Raw genomic sequence first — 15,023 nt, 5'->3', positions numbered from 1 at the left:
GCTTAGTAACGCCTAATGGATTGTGACAGAATGCTGTCGGAGGGTTTGGGCTCAATCTTTTTTTCAAGCGGCGTTATAATACCCCGTATAGCCTGTACTTTATCCTAGTGACACCATTTGGGACAAAATCATTCACCACTCGCAATAAACATAGTTCAGGAGAAATAATGATGAGTAAGGCAAATAGAGTTGCAGATTTCCAAACACTGGTACCTTTTGTGAGCCTAATAGTATCATACCTCCCAACTGTCCCTTTTTCGGAGGGACAGTCCCTCTTTTGACAGCTCAACCCGCAGTCCCTTATTTGTACTGGACAGCCAGAAAAAGAAACAAAGTTTCTCACTTACTTGGTTTTTAGCAGAGAGCCCAGAACAGCTAACAGGTGCCAATAAGATACTTTGTAACAATTTTGAGACACAAAAACACAGTTTAGATAACTTTCATAACCTGCCAAATTTTGTAAAACAAACATGGTAATCAGGGGGTGTGGCAACAGAAAGGGGTGTGGTCAAAAAATTGCTGCGCTACGTGCGGAAAAAGTTTTTTTGTCCCTCTTTTTACTTCCAAAATGTTGGGAGGTATGTAATAGTGGTCATACACATAACTTTAAAGTTATTTAATTGACCAGGGCCTGGGCCGAATACAGAGTTATCGTGAGGTTTGGGAACCCAATTAATATTGTTCTATCTGCCCAGGCCAGTGGTCCAAGTGCACAGATATGATTGGAAGTGAAATGGAGCTGCTGCTGTATTGTACTCTTTTTTTTGTAATCTTGTAACCTTTGCTACTGCCTCATCCATGTGCGGAGAAGGGGCATCTTTATTTTTGTTTTGGGCGCACAGACTGTAAAGGAAGGTCTTAAAAAACTGCCTCCCAGTTAGCGATGGCTAGATGGTTGGGCAGTAGCCTAAATGACAAGACCATGTTAGTTAGTTACATGGTCTCTATTTGTAGAGGATCATTGTTATTTTCATGTATGAACACCTTACTGTAATTTAACTGTAAACAAATAGTATCCATTTAGTTCAAAGGCAGCGTTTCATGCTTAAAAGGTCCGTCTAATTTTTTGTTATCCTAAAATCTACAACAGTTCTGGAGTGTTGGCATTTCATGCTTTTTACAGCAGGGTGCTAATTGTGCCACAGGTTATACTGGCAAGCCAGAGCATGAGAAAAATAATTTAAGTAAATTATGGTATTAGGCTTGCATAGTTCACACCCTCCTATTAGTAGCAAGCTCCTCACAACTTTAATTATCTTCTGCTAAATGAATGTTTTACGTATTTGAAAACTGACATCATTTTAGGTGTATATATTTCTCACATGTTAAAAAGAGAGTGGCCCATACGACAGAAATATCATACGAAATGACATCATGCAGCACAGACCTGTTTTAATGTAACTAGTGAATGTGTAGCAGCAGTTATCCACTCTGAAAGAAATATCTATTAATCCAGAGCATTTTTTATTTGCTTATGCAGGAATCTATGTCATTTTTTCCATTTTGTTTTTCTGCAGTTTAAATTTTAATCCCTTACAATTTGCTGGCTTCTAGCTAAAGTAAAGCCTAGTAAGTATTCCTATTGGGTCATTCCTCATCTCCTCTGCATTCATGTGTATCAAGGGAAGCAGAAATAGTGTGACACTAAGGGGCACATTTACTAAGCTCGAGTGAAGGATTCAAAGTAAAAAAACTTTGAAGTTCGAAGTATTTTTTTGGGTACTTGGACCATCGAATAGGCTACTACGACCTTCGACTTCGATTTGAACTAAAAATCATTCAACCATTCAATAGTCGAAGTACTGTCTCTTTAAAAAAAACTTTGACTACTTACTTCAGCAGTTTAAAGGGATACTGTCATGGGAAAACATTTTTTTTCAAAATGAATCAGTTAATAGTGCTGCTCCAGCAGAATTCTGCACTGAAATCCATTTCTCAAAAGAGTAAACAGATTTTTTTATATTCAATTTTGAAATCTGACATGGGGCTAGACATTTTGTCAATTTCCCAGCTTCCCCTGGTCATGTGACTTGTGCCTGCACTTTAGGAGAGAAATGCTTTCTGGCAGGCTGCTGTTTTTCCTTCTCAATGTAACTGAATGTGTCTCAGTGGGATATGGATTTTTACTATTGAGTGTTGTTCTTAGATCTACCAGGCAGCTGTTATCTTGTGTTAGGGAGCTGTTAACTGGTTACCTTCCCATTATTCTTTTGTTTGGCTGCTGGGGGGGGGGGGAAAGGGAGGAGGGTGATATCACTCCAACTTGCAGTACAGCAGTAAAGAGTGATTGGAGTTTATCAGAGCACAAGTCACATGACTGGGGGCAGCTGGGAAATGACAAAATGTCTAGCCCCATGTCAGATTTCAAAATTGAATATAAAAAAATCTGTTTGCTCTTTTTGAGAAATGGATTTCAGTGCAGAATTCTGCTGGAGCAGCACTATTAACTGATCCATTTTGAAAAAAAAAAATTTTCCCATGACAGTATCCCTTTAAATCTACCGAGGTACAATGTTAGCCCTTTGGGAACCTTCCCCATTAGTTTTCTAAGGTTTTTTTGATCTAAGAAAAATACCTCGATCGATCGATTAAAATCTTTCGAATCGTTCGATTCAAAGGATTTCATCGTTTTTTCCTTCTATCGATCGATCGTAGGATACGAGGTAAATCCTTTGAATTCGATATTCGAATTCGTAGGATTTTACTTCAAGGGTTTATTAACCCTCAATATTCGACCCTTAGTAATTGTGCCCCTAATACTACTACTGCAGACCTTGGCAAATTACATTTTTCAAACTGGATATGGAGACTCTAATCCACTTATAATATACACATATTTTGCAACCGGGGGTACTTAATTAACTATAATACACAAGTTTCATGTGACAGAAATGATATCACTAAGCTCCAATTATAACCAATGACATTTCTAAGCACCATTTATAAGGATATAATTTACAGGATATTTATGGCTCTTGTGTATTTTATATATATATATATATATATATATATATATATATATATATATATATATATATAATCAATACAAAAAAGCCGCACTCCTAGGTCTTCTTTAAATGAAAAAATGAAAAATGTATTGCTTCAACGTTTCGGCAACAACACACGTGCCGTCTTCAGGAAGGACCTGTTGCCGAAACGTTGAATCAATAAATTTTTCATTTTTTCATTTAAAGAAGACCTAGGAGTGCGGCTTTTTTGTATTGATTACATTTCCTTTTTGACCTGCACCCAGGCGGTTGGCCATCGGGTTAAGAGTGCACTGGTTAGGGGATGCTTATATATATATATATATATATATATATATATATATATATATATATATAAATGTATAACTTGTAGTAATAATAGTGGTGTGGTATGCATGCACTTGCCATTTAAGAGACTTTGTTTTTAAAGGAATACAGGTATGAGACCTGTTATCCAGAATGCTTGGGACCTGGGGGTTTTAAGGATAATGGATCTTATCGTAATTTGGATCTTCATTCTTTAAATCTGCTAGAAAATTATGTAAACATTAAATAAAACATATAGGCTGGATTTGCATCAAATAAAGACTAAGGGGCAAATTTACTTAAGGTCAAATATCGAGGGTTAATTAACCCTCGATATTCGACTGCCGAATTGAAATCCTTCGACTTCGAATATCGAATGAAAAATCGTTCGAACGAACGAGTAAATCCTTCGAAACGTTCAATTCGAAGGATTTTAATCCATCGAACGATTTTTCTTCAACCAAAAAATACTTAGAAAGCCTATGGGAACCTTCTCCATAGGCTAACATTGACTTCAGTAGGTTTTAGGTGGCAAACTGGGGGGTCGAAGTTTTTTTTTAAAGAGACAGTACTTCGACTATCGAATGGTCGAATAGTCGAAGGATTTTTAGTTCGAATTGTTCGATTCGAAGTCTTAGTTGAAGGTCGAAGTAGCCCATTCAATGGTCGAAGTAGCCAAAAAAACATTCGAAATTCAAAGTTTTTTATCCTCTATTCCTTCACTCGAGCTAAGTAAATGGGCCCCTAATTATAAGTGGAGATCAAGTACATGGTACCGTTTTATTATTACAGTTAAAAAAAACCTCACTTTCCGGATAATGGGTTTCCGGATAACAGATCCCATGTCTGTACTATCATCTCTCATTAAATCCTTCTCATTGTTTTTTTTATGGCGTCATTGCCTGGTGCCTTTCTGTTATTTTCATAAATGTACATAAAACAACAGCAAAAGTGGTTCGTTTACTCTCCCTTTGCTTATCTGGTAATTTTATTAAAGGAGTTTAATAACTGCTTACAAAGAATGTTTTCTCTGTATTGTAGAGGGTTTTGGGGTGAATACATGAAATGCTATTTTTTTTCTTTGTTCATAGTTTATTAGCTGCAGAACCAGTTTTTTCACAGAGCAAAAAAAAAAAACAACTCAATCTGTCACTTTGTCCTGTTCCACCATGGTGTCACTTTTAATCACCATTCATCAAGCAAAGCAAAACTTACACATCAACAAATAAAATGTATTAACTCTATTATTATGTATTGATAGTAAGGTGGAATTATCAGCTAAAATAAGCTTCTCCTAGAAATCACAGATACTTCCCTTTAGTCCGCTGGAGGAGATGCGCCGCCTATATTTTTATATAAAAAGATTATTATTATTATAACTTATTTATAAAGCGACAACATACAAAGCAACAGAAGAAAACAGATACAATAGGTAAGGAGGGCCCTGCTCAAAAGAGCTTACAATCTAAAAGGAGGTTTAGGAGACATAGGGTGTGATGTTAAAATGTTAATATTTCTAGTCCACAGGTACTGGAGTGTTGGAACTAAAGTTCAGTACTTATGTTATTAGTTGAAACAGATCTATTACACTGTTTCTAATTCTAGCAGCACTATACACTGTATCTTATATAGCAAATACCTAGAGGCAAGCCATTAATTTCCTTCATTATGAGTGCATACAATGGTCTCACTAGGATTTGCACATGCTGAGTTCATTAGTCATACATTTAAAACAGGAATCACCTGGGGCAATATTATATGTACTCTGAAAAGAATTTCTGTCCATCATATTTAGCATCCTTTTAAAGAACAAGCAAGCCCTGACTCACTGAGGATTGTAACCAGAACCTGTCGACATTGGTTGCTGCAATTTTTTGGGGGGAGGAGTCGAACTAGGCAGTCGGGACACGGTAAAAATCTGGTGGGCCCTGACAGCCCAAACCCACACCTGTTTTTAGCCCCCTGATTGAGGCTGGGAGTCTGTAGGGAGGCTGAGGCAGAGCCTGAGGTGGAAGGCCCTGTGGTGAAAGCTCCAAAGAGCCTCTGACCCACCAGTCCGACTCTGGTGGTTTTTGGGGACTTATTTATAAAGGTTTTTTCTTAAAAAAAAAATGCTATAAAAAGTGATGTAACATAAAATTGATGTTTATAAAGCTGTGTGTGTATTTTGATTTACTAATCACAGAAGAATTCACAAAAGTGGAGTGAAGCAAAATGGGAGCAAGAATTGAATTTGGCATCAAATTGTTGTTAAAAGAACATCGGAGTCACAAAAAGCCTAGAGCTGGCCATACACTGACTGTTTTCTGAAGTCACAATACAAGCGGATCTGTTAGTCTGACTGCATCAATGCTCCAAAATGCTCCGAAAGCAGCTTCTGTCTGAGTGTATGGTCAACTCAATTTACAAATTCTGTGTTTTTGTACACTTTGGTGGTAACCTGTAGTTCTGGACCCACTTTTATGAATTTGGAGAAACATTTTAGAAGCAGACAAATCCATCAGAAAATCTTACATAAATTTGCAAACGGTATAAAAGTTCTGGTGTTGTTAACATTGTTCTAGTGTTAAATATCAGATTTGGAAAGATGGAGTTAAAGTGGCAAATTGTTACCCCAACTTTTTGATGTCAAAAGGATTTGAGGATTGGGGCATTTAAAGGGGTTGTTCACCGTGGAGTTAACTTTTAGTATGTTATAGAAAAAAACTGGTGGTCCCTATGAGGTGGCTTTTTTTTTGCATCACATTCTGTGTCCTGTTCTTAGTCTGCTGATGGCAGTATACGTAAACTGACTCAATATTTGCAGACATTGCCTATAAAACAATCTCATTGAGAACGAGGTTTGAGGATAACAGTTTTAAATGAGTAAAAGAACCTTTTAATGTGAAATCGAATGGTTTGTTTGTAAGACACAAGTGGAAAGTGGGACTTTAGCAAGGTATACAGACTGCAGTATAACTGGCACATCTTTCTTTAATTCACGAAGGCACACCCCAGAGCATTAAATAATAACATATGCTTGCTCCAAGTCAGGGAAAAATGTTTTAGAACACAAATGTTGAATGTCAAATTACTTTACCTTCCTGTCTGGTGAATATCTGGCCTCTGTGTATTTGGTGCATGAAAGAAACTTTGTGTGTGTTACAGAGTCTTGGGCAAACTTGTTAAGCAACCTGCCTTCACTGGCAATCTCAACATAACAAGCATATGATATAAAATGGAACCAAAGCAGTCTTGAAAACAATGCCAGGCCCGAGTCATAAAAAAAGAAATAGTAGGACCCCAATATTTATATAAGTGAAACTGTCCAACAAATGGCCCTTAAAACTGTTTTCGAACACCTGATGGTCCTTTCAAGTGTCAGTGGGTGCTGGGAGTTGTATATCAGCAATATTAACAATTTATTCACTCATCTGTTAGGGATTGTGTTCCCCATTTATGTTTTGCCTATATTTGTATGTATTTATTTTATTGTTTGTACCATTATTTACAGTTATGTAAAAATGCACACTGCTAGCCTAGCGCTACATAATTATGTATACTGTATATACACGTTTCTCTTAATTAAATATTTGTTCTTAATTGGATAAAGAATGGTTAAAATTTGGGAAAACAGATATGCTAGTTAGTCACTATACAAAGTTGGGCACCACTTTTTTTATCTGTTTTAATAAAATCCCTATTGTAGGTGTATGTATATAAGCTGATGGCACATTTGGCACAGCTCATCCCTGAGTATTTTGTCTGACTGAAAAGTACCAAAAATCACTCACCTGTTTCGGTACCTAATTACCTTACTGGGAAAATGACTCAAAGCTCCCATAAAGCCCTTTTCAGCCTTAAAATTTTCATATGGAGAACACATTCAGACACTTCCAGTTCAAGGTAATGGAAGCCACTGGTGATTGTTTGTGACACTGTTCAACCAGTTAAAATACCAGGAATTGAGAAGTAGAGCTTATATTGCCAGAGCAGGAAAAATATTGCAAGTTATGAGTTGTCCATAGGGGGCAGTGGTTATTGCATTGGGGTAATTACTTCAAAGGACTTTTGAATCTCACCCACTCAGCGCCTCCTATCTGTACAACATCAAAGAACCTGTTTATAAAACTAAAAGTAGTAAATGAATAAATCAGTTGAATGAATTTTCCAATTTTGCTGTATATATATATATATAAAACTTCAACCGTTTTATTTTGCTGTGACTTTAACACATTGTTGACTTTTACTGTTTTGCTCAGGTCACCCTTTTTATAAAGATCCTGATCCAAATACCATTTGCTTGTCAGTTTAGGCTTGGTGAACTTCCGCTGTTTCCTATTGTTGTGTCAATAATTAATTTTATTTGGATGTCATTATTATTTTCCCAGCAGTTGCTAATTTTCAGTAACATTTTATTAGTCAGTATAAGTTTCCATTACTAAACTGACAATGAAGTTTTTGAAGTTGTATAAAAAGCATATTCAGCACCAATGCAAAATGGCGCCAATGTAGTAAGAAATGCTTTATAATACACAAGAGCCATGAATATCCTGTAGATTATATCCTTATAAACGGTGAGTTCTGATGCCATCAGTTATAAACGGTGAGTTCTGATGTCATATCCGTCACATGACTCACTGAAACTTGTGTATTATAATAAATAAAGTACCCCCAGTTGCAAAATATGAGGATATTAGAAGTTACCTCGGAGTTCCATGACCTGTATAAAAACACTCGGCCTTCGGCCTCGTGTTTTTATATGGTCATGAACCTCCTCGGTAACTTATAATATCCTTATATTTTACAAGAGTGGGTACTTTATTCACTATATAATACACAAGAGCCATGAATATCCCGTAAATTATAGCCTTATAATACACAAAAGCCATGAATATCCTGTAAATTATATCCTTATAAACGGTGAGTTCTGATGTCATCAGTTATAAACGGTGAGTTCTGATGTCATTTCTGTCACATGACTCATTGAAATTTGTGTATTATAATAAATAAAGTACCCCCAGTTGCAAAATATGAGGATATTAGAAGTTACCTCGGAGTTCCATGACCTGTATAAAAACACTCGGCCTTCGGCCTCGTGTTTTTATATGGTCATGAAACTCCTCGGTAACTTATAATATCCTTATATTTTACAAGAGGGGGTACTTTATTCACTATATAATCTACAGTCTGGTCATTTCCCTACGGGACCAGACTGTAAATTGTATCCTTATAAACTGTGTGTTCTGCCATCAGAACACACCGTTTATAAGAGGGGTCCCCGGCTGCCGAATTTGATGCCGCGCGTCCGAATTTGACGCCGAGCATCCAAATTTGCCGCTGCAGTGTTCAGAATAGGACGCTGACCCCTCCACCTCCCTCCCGACATTTCACACAAAATGTAGATTATAATGCATAATGTACCCCCTACTGAAATCTATAAAGATATTAGAAGTCACCTCGGAGTTATGTGACCTGTATAAAAGCTTTTATATGGTCACATAACTCCTCGGTGACATAATATCTTTATAAATTACTGTAGGGGGTACATTATCCACTATATAAACAGTGCTTAGTGATGTCATTGGTTATAATCAGAGCTTAATGATGTAATTTCTGTCACATGACTTACTAAAACGTGTGTATTATAATAAAGTACCTGTTGCAAAGTATGAGGATATTAGAAGTAACCTCGGAGTTCCATGACCTGAATAAAAACACTTATATAACATATAATATTCTTAAATTTTACATGCGGGGGTACTTTATTCACTATATAAATCAGAACCCGACTAAAAGGTACAAACATGCTTACTATATTAGCTTGTATGAGCATTATAAAGGTGGGTCCCAAAACATTGTGTTATGGTAAGTGCATCCTTAAAGCACCTCATGAGACAGGCATAGGCCTACGTACACAAATGCAAATGGTTTTAAACATCTCTTACAACTTGTGCTTGGAAAATGATTGCTCTGCTTCAGATGCTGTTGTTACGTAAATGAGAAGAATCCAACGACCTCGCCCCTTGCTCTTTCACACTATCACACCTATTTCTTAATTCTTATTCAGTCCAATAAACATGCTTTGTTTGGAATAATAAGATTACTTTAGCTGAAGTACTCAGTACATATTCCTGTCTATACATATGTACCCCCTAGGGCAAACTTAAAAACATTTATCAGTACTCTAATAGCATTAGTAGACTTGTTAAAACCAAGTTTCACAGCATGCTTACTAAACTTATTAGATAGTAAAAGACTTCTTGTCAACATACCAGCTCCTTGCAGATAGTCTCACAGCCTAAAATTCCACCCACTCTAGAGATATACTGTGAATCCCAAATTGCCCAGCTGTCGTAACACATGCCAAGCAGTTATGGGGCCCTTTTTTATTAGTTTAGTAGGGCCTTCCCCTCGTGGGCTCCAAATTATTTGTCCACCAGCCACCTGGGCCTATTCTTGTTTGGTGGGTCCTGTAAAAAAAATACCCCAAAAATGCATTGTCACACCAAATCCACTTGGTCCATTATTTATTACAAATTCCTGTCCATGATTTGGTCAAACCCCACTGACTCCCTGACAGCTCCAGCCTATTTGCAACACATGAAATGCACTTTGGTGTTTCTTTGGGTTCCCTTCTGCTACTGGGCCCCTGACTGCTGTGCCCTCTGTATTCCTCCCCCGGTGCCAACCCTGCAGCAATCAGTTTGGTTATAGCATTTACCATTGGCTTCCAGACCATGGCAAACTTTACCCCTGTTTTTAACATTATTCCAAAATCCTTTCCCAGAAAAGAGTAGCATTGCTTTAGCAAACACTTTATGCCACATGAAAACACCAAGGTTTTGGGGAGAGTATAGAAAGCATTTGTAAGGGGTAATAATTTGCTGTGGCCCCTACCCCATGTGGGGCCTGATAAAAATGTTGTTTGTATTGACAAATGTTCAAATGACTTGACAATTTAATAACTAATAGATTTGTTCTGTATTTGCATCAGGTATGTCCATCATCAGGTCATGTGACCTACAATTCACAGCACCCCAGCCCAAGATATAGGAGCTGTAGCTCATGAACAGCTCCACAGCCAAAGCAGTTGGATCACATGGATCAAACATACGTGTATTCTATTTCAATCCCTGTCTACCAAGTATTTGAGCAAATACCTTCTAGGCATGACTGTCAACACTCTCCCTTTACCTGTCCTGCTCAGGACAGGTAGCATATGCCTATTAGACAGCTATAACCAGGGGAAGTAATTTGTCCTCACAGAGAACCACACATGGAGCACACAATCCCGAGACATCTGGCGTACACCACTGGCTATGACGCCTTACTGGATGAATGATTTTAGCTGGTGCCATATTGTGGATATATAAATCATCCCCATGACATTACCCAAGGCTAAGGGCACATTGGTGATTGAACACCAATTGTTGTTAATAGCAGATGCAGGCGTAGTTGCTATACAGTGATGGGCAATATGCAAGATGTCAGGGGCCTCGCATATGGCTCCTGATCAAACAAATGGGCAGTGCATTGTTTTAATAATACAAATATATCAAAATATATTTTTAGAATCCAAGTGTAATGTGTTCATACCATAGTAGGTTGCCCATTAATTTTATGTTTTGTGCACGCATGCAAAACCCTCCCAAAAAAACATGTTGCTGCTGGATCCTCTAATAGCTGCAGATGAGGATAGAAGAACTGGGTTTTGTTTTTTAAAAAAACCCTGTTATGCAATTAAACAAATTAGGGTTCAGATTCAATTCGAGATTTGTCCGTTTACCAAAATAGAGGATTTGGTGCATATCCTACTAAAAAAATTACAATTGTTTGCAAAGTTTCTGGGTTTGTTCAATCCTCAGTGTACTAAAAATGTAAATGAATGCTTTAAACTGGTAACCTTAATCTAGGTGGGACAGTCCAAAGAAAAAGACCTCAGAAGGGGTTGGTCTAACCAGAAATTGAATGTAGTTTGCATGGTCATGTCTGGACAAAGCTGGTGAGGGACATATCCCTGAATTGTCCAGTTAATCAATTTTCAATTTTGGGAGGCATTAGAGAGAAGGTGGCTGAAGATGACTGGTGTAGAACATATGCTTGCCAGCACAAATGTAACCTGTCTTTTAGCATAATTATAAAGAACATCTTTGTTGCAGATGTCAATAACCTTGAAATAGAATTATATAATGTTCCATAACCTGAAATATAATTATATAATGATCCATAAACCCCTAAAGTAAATAGACACTTTGCTCTTTGGTAAGAACTAATTTATCCAATCAGCAATAAACTGTTAGTGTGTTTGAAGGCTCAATAACTGGGAGCTCCACTTTTCTCTTTGCTCACACTGCCTTGGTAAATGTTTTTCTTTCTGTGGCTTGAAATGCCATCTATTTAAATGGCACACACCTCTATTTTTATAAACCTGACCTCTCATCTGCAATACAGTGCCAGGTATCACAATATCGCCCTGGGATGGCTGAAAGATACCCTTATAGGAAAATATTTGCATAGGTTTTTGCTTGCTATCCAAAAAACATTCTGTAATTCGGGTGTACCAAAATCTGACCCCCCAGGATTCCAGCACAGATGTGTGCTGTCCAGAGACATGGAAGCAAGCAGCCTAGGTGACAACAGACTTGATGGGTAATGTAGTAAGCACAAATTGAAATTTCTAATATCTAATGGCAGCTAGGCTTGGAGCTAACGTTTGAGACATTATCTACAGTGTAAACAGGTGTGTTTTTCTATGGCCAGTGGCGGAACTACCGGGGGAGCAGGGGGTACGAGCGGGCCAGGGCCAGCACCCCCTCAGGGCCCCCCTGGCAGCGCCGCACGCCACTGAAATCAACCCGGCAGCGCGCCATACGGAGGGGGGCGGGGCCCGGCTGTGCATCACGCACCAGGGCCCGCCTCACTCTAGGAATGCTACTGTCTATGGCACAAAAAATAAGTTGGAAATGGATTTGCAAAATATTAGGGATGCACCGAATCCAAAATTCAGTTCGGGACTCAGCCAAGGTTCTGCCTTTTTCAGCAGGATTTGGCCAGATCCAAGTGCCTTTCCAAACCCAATACAAATACAAAAAATCACAACTTTTGTTCATGCAAACAACATAAATCTTTTAACCACACAATGCACAAGTGGTTATCTTCCCCCCCTAATTTACATATGCAAATTATTTGCATTTGGTTAAAGATTCAGGATTCGGACGAATCCAAAAATAGTGGATTTGCTGTATCCCTACAATATATTGCAGAGAAGGTGAGCAGGCTGCACAGCTGTAGGGTGGCAATCAGCTGCCTCTTAAAGGTATATGCACTACTATACCAACTACATAGTTGCCACTTTAATTTCAGGGAAGTACCCTAGTATTTACTTGATGTTCCTGCAGGTAAAGTTGCTGTACCGTGTTAGCCAGTAAAAATGTTATAAGGAAACCCTTTTGAAATAAAAAATAAAAAAGTGGTATTAAGGTGATAGCCTTTATATATAAAGGTATAGCCTTTATTGGCTAACTAATATAATCATAGCAAGCTTTCAGAACATTGCTTGAACTGAAATGTTCTGAAAGCTTGCTATGATTATATTAGTTAGCCAATAAAGGTATCACCTTTATACCACTTTTTTATTTCAAAAGGATTTCCCTATGACTTGATGTTCCTGGAAATACTTGTCCCAAGAAAGGTCTTTTTTCTTTTAAGTCAGCCACCTGCAGTTGTGATAGGCATTATGCATTTTGTCACACAGTCACACTTTTTTATCGACCCCACCGATCCCACTCTGTTAGTGCAAGAAACCACACAATTTTAAGGCTGTAGCCTGAGGGTAAGGCCAGACGAGGAGATTCGGGGAGATTTTGTCGCCTGGCGACTTATCGCCACGTCTTTTGCGCGACTATCTCCCCGAACTGCCTCAGCGTTTTTTCCCCATAGGCTAGAATGAAAAGTCGCCTGCGCTAATGCACACGCGGCGATGCGTTTTCAATAGTCGTCCAAAGTTGCCTCACTGAGTGTGCATTAGCGCAGGCGATTTTGCGCTGTAGCCTATGGGGAAAAGACGCTGAGGCAGTTTGGGGAGATAGTTGCGCAAAAGACGTGGCGATAAGTCGCCAGGCGACAAAATCTCCCCGAATCTCCTCGTCTGGCCTTACCCTGAGTGGTGTCACTAGGGACCTGCAGCCCACCTACCATCCACACGTCAGGACTCAGGCCGGTCAACTTCCCACACTCAAGATGTAAAAGTGGTAGGCGGGGATCCAAAAAAGGATTCCAGAATGCAAGAGGGCCACAGGCGGTCCAGAACTATGTTTATGGGCCCTGGGAGGTGCAGTTTGTGTGACGGGTCTCTTTCTATACCAGGCCCCTTTGTTTTTGTTGGCCCCTGACAGTTATGATGAGGTCTGCCAGGTCCAGATTGTGATTCAAAATAGAACCTGGCATTTCAAGTACACAGTCCCCACATGTCCAATAAATAGTGACTGTTTATAGTATCTTACAACAGCCTCTCTTGCATTTTCCAGAATCTTAGTGTGTGGCCTGTGTCCCACTAGTTAAACCACTGAGGAAGAGCATAGAACTTAGAAATGATCTACAAACATAGGTGCTAAATTCCACCAGGTCACTAACCCATAGGAATTAACCAGATCTTTGCAGACAATTTTAAGTTTGTAGTTAATTGTTGATTGGTTCCTATTGGCAACAGCCAAAAGCTCTAATTTCTATGACCCAAATTGAGTGCTAGGGAAATGGATGTGGGTGACAATTATCACAGTGATTATAAAGGTGGTGGAGACTTATGATACTAATTTGTAATGTATGGGGGGGGTAAAATACATTGCAGTTCTGTAACTTCTCACAATAAGTGCATTATTTTGTTGCCCTTAAATTAGCTGGCAGTGGCTCTACTGCGCCTAAATGAGACTGAAAGGGGTGTTTCAGCTTTAAGTTAACTTTTATTATGTTATTGAATGGCCAATTCTAATCAACTTTTCAATTGGTCTTCATTATTTATTTTTTTATAGTTTCATAACGATTTACCTTTTTCTTCTGACTCTTTCCAGTTCTCAAATGGGCGTCTCTGACCCCATTTAAAAAGCAAATGCTCTGCAAGGCTACACATGTATTGTTCAAATGGGAAAATACCAGCTGCACAGTCCTAATACATATATATTCGTCGGATGAGTAATAGGAAATATCTCACCCGTTAAGGAAAGTGGCCTGGGTGTAGAAACCCCAGGTCAATCACATAAACAAAATTGCAGTGTGGAGTCACCGGTAGATAAGGGAAAAGCACTCACCCGACGTCTCAAGTGGTCCGGGTGCATCGCCCCGAACCCGTAGCCAAGGGTGTAAGTAAAATTTCGCTTTATTTCAAATACATTAAAACCATTGCATCCTGCTTTTTTTTAATGTATTTGAAATAAAGCGAAATTTTACTTACTACAAGAGGCTTCCGGAGTGCTTGCCGATTTTTCCTTAAACTACACATGTATTGTTATTGCTCATTTTTACTTCTCATCTTTCTATTCCAACCCTCTCTTATCCACATTCCAGTCTCTTATTCAAATCCGTGCATGGTTGCTAGGGTAAATTGAATCCTAACAACCAGACGGCTGAAATTGCAAAGTGGAGAGCCGCTGAATAAAAAGCGAAATATTATTATTATTATTATTAACATGTATTTATATAGCGCCAACATATTGCGTAGCACTGTAAAGTAACTGTGATTATACAACTACATCA

Source organism: Xenopus laevis, chromosome 8L (genome assembly GCF_017654675.1).
Source record: "Xenopus laevis strain J_2021 chromosome 8L, Xenopus_laevis_v10.1, whole genome shotgun sequence".
Taxonomy (NCBI): Eukaryota; Metazoa; Chordata; class Amphibia; order Anura; family Pipidae; genus Xenopus; species Xenopus laevis.
Note: the sequence above shows the minus strand (reverse complement) of the source record.